This window comes from Acipenser ruthenus, chromosome 50 (assembly GCF_902713425.1).
Source record: "Acipenser ruthenus chromosome 50, fAciRut3.2 maternal haplotype, whole genome shotgun sequence".
Taxonomy (NCBI): domain Eukaryota; kingdom Metazoa; phylum Chordata; class Actinopteri; order Acipenseriformes; family Acipenseridae; genus Acipenser; species Acipenser ruthenus.
The window spans coordinates 8,212,043-8,221,273 of record NC_081238.1 but is presented as its reverse complement, the minus strand read 5'-3'; the positions used below and the strand labels follow the sequence as shown (position 1 = coordinate 8,221,273).

The window sequence follows — 9,231 nt, the reverse complement described above, 5'->3', positions numbered from 1 at the left end:
TATCCCCCCCTTGTGCAACGCACACATGGCCCCAACGGCCACCTCCCCCCTCAGTCTCAAAGTCCCGGAAGAGGGGGAAGCAAGTTGTTTCCGGGGGGTGGCCATGGTGGAATCTCCGGCACCCCCCAATTCTTCGTGGTCGGCAGCTCCGTCTTCCGGGGCTCCCTCCACACTCTCTCCTGCCGCGAAAGTGCGGCAGGGGGAGCTGGTCTCCTGACCTCAGGCGACCCCAGGTGACAGTGGACCCTCGGGAGGCGATGGCAGCGGCAGCGGACCCTCGGGAGGCGACGCAGGACCGGCAGCAACCCTAGGAGATGCAAGGGAGACACAGGCGACCCCAGGCGATGCCGACGGCGGGAGGGGAGCCCCTGGCCATGAAGGCGGCAGCAGGAGCTCCACTTCTCCCAATGGTGGTGGTGGAGGAGGTAGAGGTAGCTCCTGCTCCTCTCCTCCTGACGGTAAAGGCGGCAGGGGCTCCTCCTCTTCTGGCAGCCAAGGAGGCAGGGGCTTCTCCCCTTCTGGCGGCCAAGGTGGCAGGGGCTCCTCCCCTTCTGGCGGCCAAGGCTCCTCCCCTTCAGGCTGCCAAGGTGGCAGGGGCTCCTCCCCTTCTGGCGGCCAAGGCGGCAGGGCTTCCTCGCCTTCAGGCGGCCAAGGTGGCAGGGCTTCCTCCCCTTCAGGCTGCGAAGGCGGCAGGGCTTCCTCCCCTTCAGGCTGCGAAGGCGGCAGGGCTTCCTCCCCTTCAGGCTGCCAAGGCGGCAGGGCTTCCTCCCCTTCAGGCTGCGAAGGCGGCTCCTCCCCTTCTGGCAGCGAAGGTGGCAGGGGCGCCTCCCCTTCTGGCAGCGAAGGTGGCAGGGGCGCCTCCCCTTCTGGCTGCAACAGGGAAACCAGCAGGCATATTCCCTCTGCTGGCGGTGGTGGAAGCGGAACCAGCAGGCATGCTCCCTCTGCTGGCGGAGGTGGGAGCGACTCACAGTCCTCCCACAGAGGTGGAGGTGTAACCAGCAGGAACTCTCCCTCTGCTGGCAGGTACCTGGGCTGTGGACCTTCAGCCTTCCCCTTCTTGGGCTGTGGACGCACCGACTCCCCCCTCTCGGGCCGTGGACGCACCGACTCCCCCCTCTCGGGCCGTGGACGCACCGACTCCCCCCTCTCGGGCCGTGGACGCACCGACTCCCCCCTCTCGGGCCGTGGACGCACCGACTCCCCCCTCTCGGGCCGTGGACGCACCGACTCCCCCCTCTCGGGCCGTGGACGCACCGACTCCCCCCTCTCGGGCCGTGGACGCACCGACTCCCCCCTCTCGGGCCGTGGACGCACCTTCTCCCCCCTCTCGGGCCGTGGACGCTGGACACCACGTGTGACAGGAATGGCTGAGGATCTGATGTCACGGCAGAAGAAGGGACAACAAAAACAAAAAGGTACGGTGCAGTGGCGCGGGCACCGTTTTATTTAAAGCAAACAAAAAATAAATAAAATATTCAAACAAAAACACTCGCTCACAGAGCAAAATAAAAGGGTAAACAAAAACAAATCACGAACACAAAATAAATCAAACACAGGTCAGGCTGGGCAGCTTGCCTTCACTGTTCCTATGTTATTTTCTTTTAGTTTCGTTTTTCGTTTTTAATCTCCGTCTCGCTCTCTCCGCACCTACAACACCCACCACGAGCTAGAGAGATGCAGGCTTTTTATAACAGGTGACCATCTCCCGATTAGCAACAAATTAAATCACTTAATTCATTCGGGAGATGGCCACCTTCTGCACGAGTTTTAATTAATTATGTTGTGGATGGGGCTACCCATCCACGCTAAACAAAACAAACCGGCTACGCCGTCATTTAATCAAAACAATAACAAATACGGCGCTCGCCGACATAAATACAATACAATAAAAATAATACAAAATAAATACACTGCACAGGGGCGGAGGGGGAGACCCCGATCTAAAAATAAATAAACCATGTACAGGGCTGCTCGCCCTGTTACAGTCACAGAAAATGACACCACTGCAGAGGTGCTTCATGTGGAGCAGCTTTGAGGTGCTTCATGTGGAGCAGCTTTGAGGTGTTTCATGTGGAGCAGCTTTGAGGTGTTTCATGTGGAGCAGCTTTGAGGTGCTTCATGTGGAGCAGCTTTGAGGTGCTTCATGTGGAGCAGCTTTGAGGTGCTTCATGTGGAGCAGCTTTGAGGTGCTTCATGTGGAGCAGCTTTGAGGTGTTTCATGTGCAGCAGCTTTGAGGTGTTTCATGTGGAGCAGCTTTGAGGTGCTTCATGTGGAGCAGCTTTGAGGTGCTTCATGTGGAGCAGCTTTGAGGTGTTTCATGTGGAGCAGCTTTGAGGTGTTTCATGTGGAGCAGCTTTGAGGTGTTTCATGTGGAGCAGCTTTGAGGTGCTTCATGTGGAGCAGCTTTGAGGTGCTTCATGTGGAGCAGCTTTGAGGTGCTTCATGTGGAGCAGCTTTTGGAAACACATTTAGAAGCACACTTCTGGAGATTGATTACTAAAATATGCATTTAATTTTTACAAACAGAAACATGTAACAATAATAATCCTGGTTTGTTACCTTTAGTTTGTAGTTGCATTGGAACCCAAGGGCTGAAGCTGAAATGTATAGAAGGGGTTCAGACTGATACAAATGAACAAGGAAATGTCACTCACACTAACAAGGACCATATTGGAAAAGGAAACATAATGACACCACAGAAATCTAATAGCGGTGTTATTAATGTGCAAGAATAAACTGGATTGCTGGACTGCATTGAAAAAAATAAAAGTAAAAATTCTGCCATCTACTGGTCACTTTTATGAACTGATTCAAATATCAAATTCAGAATCTTTAACAAAAAGCCACATTTGTGTTTGAACTGGTTTCTCCTTAATATGTTTGAAATAATGTTTAAATATACTTTCAATGAAGTGTATATGTGTTTCCTTCACTAGTTTTATTCTGCTGGTTTCATTTTAAACACTGAGGGAGACCTCAGTTCCAAACTCGTGCTGTGGAGCGTCACACAGGGTTTTTAATATTGCTAAGTGAAAGAAACACATTTTTTATTTTGCTACAGGATATCTGGTACTATATTAGGTTAACATAAATACCAGTTTACAGGCCTTGCTTTCAGATAGTGAAATGGGCAGCAGTGTGGAGTAGTGGTTAGGGTTTTGAACTCTTGACCGGAGGGTGGTGGGTTCAATCCCAGGTGGGGGACACTGCTGCTGTACCCTTGAGCAAGGTACTTTACCTAGATTGCTCCAGTAAAAACCCAACTGTATAAATGGGTATGTATGTAAAAATAATGTGATATCTTGTAACAACTGTAAGTCGCCCTGGATAAGGGCGTCTGCTAAGAAATAAATAATAATAATAGTGTTGCACTTCCTTGATCACCTGGGGGGTGAAATTGTCCCCTCCCCTTGAACGGCTCCTTTCACAGTATCTTAAACTGTATTCCTGTAATCTCATAGTACAGTATACATCTGTGAAAGTGAACCGAAGCAAATAATATATGAATTATATATAAATATTAAAAAAAATAAAAAAGCACTGTTTTCTTTGAACTAAACTAACACACTGTAACACATTTTCAGATTTGGAGTGGCTGGTAACGGCTCTCACCTGAAGAGAAGAAAGGACGCATTCACTGCAGCTCACCCATCAGAGGAAAGCGCTAACGAGTCCCTCTGGAAGAGAACAGAGAGAGGCTAACACCGGACAGCGGACACCCGGAGAGGGGCTGACGTTTTGGGGTCGTGTTCTTGTACCTGGAACTGCGAGAGAGGGGGTTAAATCTGCAGTGAGGACTAGTCTAATCACACAGATTACCTGTCGCTGTTAGTTTGAGCTGCCTCTTTACCCTGGAGAAAAGAACCGAGACGGTCAGAGCGAGTGACTAGAGCCGTGCTGCACATCCCACTGACAATACCTGAAGTAAGTGTCTCTCTCTATTATTATACTTCACAGTAAATATGAAATAGATTTCGCTAGATCTTCATGGCATGTAACGTTTGTCAATTAGCTGTTCTAATTCTGATTCGGGCTCACTTAACAGAATAATTCTACCGATTTCAAAGTTAGCAGTGCTCCAGTAAACTTTTTATATCTGGAGCCTGCACTTTTGCACTGATGGTCACTTTTAAATAACTGCGTACAAACGTATGTCTTTTGTAATTGCAGACTTTTAGGTGTCCTGCTAATAAAAACATTGAGCGTATTCATAAACTGTCTTGCGCACGTGCATCAATACTCATTTGAAGCATGGCTGCGTGAAATATCCGCTAGTTTTAGTTTTTAAGAAGTTCTCCCAATCCAGCCGCAGAGACAAACAGTATCGATTCTGAACCGGTAACAGAATCGAATCGGGCTTCTACCTCTTTAATTGTTTGCAGCGTTCCATTTTATTTTCATGTATTTATTTCTTAGCAGACGCCCTTATCCCCACCTGGGATTGAACCCACGACCCTCCGGTCAACAGTCCAGAGCCCTGACCGCTACTCCACACTGCTGCCCATCCGCCATGAATGACACATCATTACTCTGGAGGAGTTGCGTTTTGAGGACCTTTTGCGTTTGTGCAGCAGTGGTGCCGACCATTTCATCACATTGTCGTTCGCATACGTGGCGTTCACTCCATTTCATCACATTGTCGTTCGCATGCGTGGCGTTCACTCCATTTCATCACATTGTCGTTTGCATGCGTGGCGTTCACTCCATTTCACCACATTGTCGTTCGCATGCGTGGCGTTCACTCCATTTCATCACATTGTCGTTTGCATGCGTGGCGTTCACTCCATTTCATCACATTGTCGTTTGCATACGTGGCGTTCACTCCATTTCAGCACATTGTCGTTTGCATACGTGGCGTTCACTCCGTTCAGTTTGTGTAGCTCCAGCACTGGAGACTCTTTGAAAGGAAGCTCTTCTTCAATACAGTGAGCGCGCGGTGTTCATTCTTATGCACAGCCCCTCTTCCTGTGCTTTGCTGTGGGTTGATTCAGTTTGATGGACACACACGGAGATGCTCTGCTCTGTAGGTTGCGTTTGCTTTGCTTTCCTGAAATATGCTGCTGATCCTTTGCATGTCCTGCACGACTCTTCTGTTTAATTAGTGTTTTATTTCTTAAGCGGCTACAATAGGGCAGTGAAGCGAGCTGATTCTCGACCGAACCATTCAGTATACGAGAGGGGGGAGTGTTACACATAGAGTTAATAATGACGGTGTTTTAATCATGTGTGTATGAAACTGGTTATGAAAATATCTATTTAATATAAACAGCTGTACGTCTAGTGTCTTGCATATACTATTGCTTTACAATAATACCTGGTTGTCTGAATTTGTAATGAATTGGTGCTCTTATCTCTTTCAAATACGGAAACTCCTGTAGAGTTTAACTGCGGTTCAGTTGAGTGGAGGGCCGCGCAACGATTTTTGCCGCCCTATTATTATTATTATTATTATTATTATTATTACTTAGCTGACGCCCTTATCCACGGTGACTTACAATTGTTACAAGATATCACGTTATTTTTTACATACAATTACCCATTTATACAGTTGGGTTTTTACTGGAGCAATCTAGGTAAAGTACCTTGCTCAAGGGTACAGCAGCAGTGTCCCCCCACCTGGGATTGAACCCACTCCGGTCAAAAGTCCAGAGCCTTAACCACTACTCCACACCGCTGCCCTAGCAAACAAATTGATTTATTTCTGTTCTAAGATGGAACGTTTGCTTCTAAAAAAAAATCTTTCTGAACCTACAACCTTCAGCTTACAAGCGTGTTGTGTTAACTGTCAGCGCTACACGATTAGTTGAGACAAACAGTATTTTGAGAGATTGTCAGACAGCTGAAAATTCTCCATTTCGAGCCATCGTTCATCTTCATCATCCTCAATCTGAGATTTTGAGCTGGAGCTCTGAAAATTGTTGGTTTCCTGTGAGTGTAACACTTATTTTGGTCCCTATTGGCACAAGGAAGTACGGTTTCCTCTGTCTATGCTGGTTGATGAGAGTAACGCTATTTGCGGTCCCCGCTGGACAAAAAAGAAACCTCATTTCTGAGAATTAGCTATGCTTAAGGATAGCCTAATATACTTGGTAAAAGTGAAACATAAATAAATATTAATATAAATATTGAAATAAATGAATACATAGACGTGTGTGTAATTTATTTATTTACTTTGCTATCATATAAACAATGACATTTAGTACGGTATGAAATTAAATATTCAGCAGTTCTTGTTCAATTGTATATTAGTGAAGATTTTTGTTCATAAAGGTTGTCATGCTTTTTATATCCTTTTACTTATATTGTAACGACCCAGACAATTGCTTTGTTGCAGGACTTGTTGTTCAGTTTGTATTGGAAGGGGAACGGGACGGGTCACAGTGTTAGTGAATGGGGAGAATGTGTGCAGGACTTGTTGTTCAGTTTGTATTGGAAGGGGAACGGGACGGGTCACAGTGTTAGTGAATGGGGAGAATGTGTGCAGGACTTGTTGTTCAGTTTGTATTGGAAGGGGAACGGGACGGGTCACGGTGTTAGTGAATGGGGAGAATGTGTGCAGGACTTGTTGTTCAGTTTGTATTGGAAGGGGAACGGGACGGGTCACGGTGTTAGTGAATGGGGAGAATGTGTGCAGGACTTGTTGTTCAGTTTGTATTGGAAGGGGAACGGGGCGGGTCACGGCGTTAGTGAATGGGGAGAATGTGTGCGGGACTTGTTGTTCAGTTTGTATTGGAAGGGGAACGGGTCACGGTGTTAGTGAATGGGGAGAATGTGTGCGGGACTTGTTGTTCAGTTTGGATTGGAAGGGGAACGGGACGGGTCACGGTGTTAGTGAATGGGGAGAATGTGTGCAGAACTTGTTGTTCAGTTTGGATTGGAAGGGGAACGGGACGGGTCACGGTGTTAGTGAATGGGGAGAATGTGTGCGGGACTTGTTGTTCAGTTTGGATTGGAAGGGGAACGGGACGGGTCACGGCGTTAGTGAATGGGGAGAATGTGTGCGGGACTTGTTGTTCAGTTTGTATTGGAAGGGGAACGGGTCACGGTGTTAGTGAATGGGGAGAATGTGTGCGGGACTTGTTGTTCAGTTGGGATTGGAAGGGGAACGGGACGGGTCACGGTGTTAGTGAATGGGGAGAATGTGTGCAGGACTTGTTGTTCAGTTTGGATTGGAAGGGGAACGGGACGGGTCACGGTGTTAGTGAATGGGGAGAATGTGTGCGGGACTTGTTGTTCAGTTTGGATTGGAAGGGGAACGGGACGGGTCACGGCGTTAGTGAATGGGGAGAATGTGTGCAGGACTTGTTGTTCAGTTTGTATTGGAAGGGGAACGGGTCACGGTGTTAGTGAATGGGGAGAATGTGTGCGGGACTTGTTGTTCAGTTTGTATTGGAAGGGGAACGGGACGGGTCACGGTGTTAGTGAATGGGGAGAATGTGTGCAGGACTTGTTGTTCAGTTTGGATTGGAAGGGGAACGGGACGGGTCACGGTGTTAGTGAATGGGGAGAATGTGTGCCGGACTTGTTGTTCAGTTTGTATTGGAAGGGGAACGGGACGGGTCACGGTGTTAGTGAATGGGGAGAATGTGTGCAGGACTTGTTGTTCAGTTTGGATTGGAAGGGGAACGGGACGGGTCACGGCGTTAGTGAATGGGGAGAATGTGTGCAGGACTTGTTGTTTAGTTTGTATTGGAAGGGGAACGGGACGGGTCACGGTGTTAGTGAATGGGGGGAATGTGTGCCGGACTTGTTGTTCAGTTTGTATTGGAAGGGGAACGGGACGGGTCACGGTGTTAGTGAATGGTGAGAATGTGTGTTGTTGTTTACGGGGGTTGCAGAGCATTTGAAAATTCAACACCGTCTCCCTGATTTAGGGCTGCCACCGCTCTGGGTTTGACTGGACAGTCCAGGAATTAGCATCTGTGTCCGTGTGGCAGGAATTAACAAGCCTGGATGCCGTAATGTCCGGATTTTAAGTGAAACGCATCAGAAACACCAACCTTCCTATAATATTTTCTTTGACATACATTAGTTGCTTAAATGATTTCCACTGTTGTATTTAGAAAAATGCACTGTTTAGTCCTGATCTGTACATTCTACTGGGGACTGCGAACATATCCACGTGATGTAAACAATCCAAGTGAGAGGTTGCAGTCACGTGACCCCAGCAGGCTACATGCTGTCGGTATTTTGCAGCCACAGAGTATTCTTCTACCTTCAGTCACAGGAATTAGAAAGATATCATTTATGATGTGCCAGGTACTTGGAATCTGTGACCTCTACTGTGCATCACCGGTGAGCGAGCGCACTGATGTGATTTGAACAAGATTCCTTTATCCTTTTAAGAAAACGTACATACAGGTACATGTTTAAGAAAAAATACATTTTCAGTAGTTTGTTACAAAATACAGTAATATGAATTATGTACAGTTTCTATGTTCGTATATAAACGTTTAACATCTTTCATTAAATATACTCACAATTAAAACCATGTATAAGATTAGTATAACTTTGTATGGGGATTAAAACAAACTTTTGTTCTATGAAGCGTCAGTAACTAGAATCTGTAAATTTCCTGTAAAATCAGCTTCAGCGAGTGACAGCTACATGGCTAAGCTATGGAGACTTCTGTTCAGTTTAAGTTGCCTAAAATTACAGGTAGATGGATGCTGTTTGCAATTATTGTACTTTTAAATATGTTATAAATGATGATGCTTCATATTAGTTCAGTAAACAATGACTGTAGCATTCTGTTAACGGTAAAGGCATATTTTATGTAAGGACTGGGAATCACCAACCTGCTTAATTGTGTTAAACTGCAGTATGTAATTCAATATGTTAACGTAACATTATATTTGACTATGATGCAACGTTGGTTAATTCTGTAGGTTGCTGGGCACAGGTATAATTGCAGTAATTCATCTTAAATGGCACTTCTCATATGCAGGGGTTGGCACAGTCATGTTGCGCAACAGACACCTTACAAAATACTGACCTCACTAGGACAAGATCATATATTTTGTCCGTTAGTATTACGTATACTTCATTATATCCCAATATCAAATAAACATACCTCATAATGCTGTGATCGCATTACTGCAAGTGTGCTGGAACTAGAGGAGCTCTCAGCAGCCCTGCTTTAAACATGGTTCCAGTGCCACTGCATTACTGCAAGGACACTGGAACTAGAGGAGTTCTCAGCACCCCTGCTTTAAACATGGTTCCAG

At 46.6% G+C, this 9,231-nt stretch overlaps 1 protein-coding gene across 3 annotated transcripts in view; it reads left to right on the top strand.

The window, feature by feature from the left end:
- The window catches only part of LOC117965878 (zinc finger protein 501-like), a 628,111-nt gene that overhangs the window by 343,072 nt on the left and 275,808 nt on the right, over positions 1-9,231 (top strand). Inside the window, exon 1 of one of the 3 annotated variants that reach the window (XM_059015579.1) lies at positions 3,593-3,928. The exons of 1 other annotated variant lie outside the window; for it this stretch is intronic. The gene's annotated coding sequence lies outside the window, so the exon portion shown is untranslated. Of the gene's footprint in view, positions 1-3,592; positions 3,929-9,231 lie in introns of those variants that run through there. One more of the 3 variants, XM_059015576.1, reaches the window with a different exon arrangement.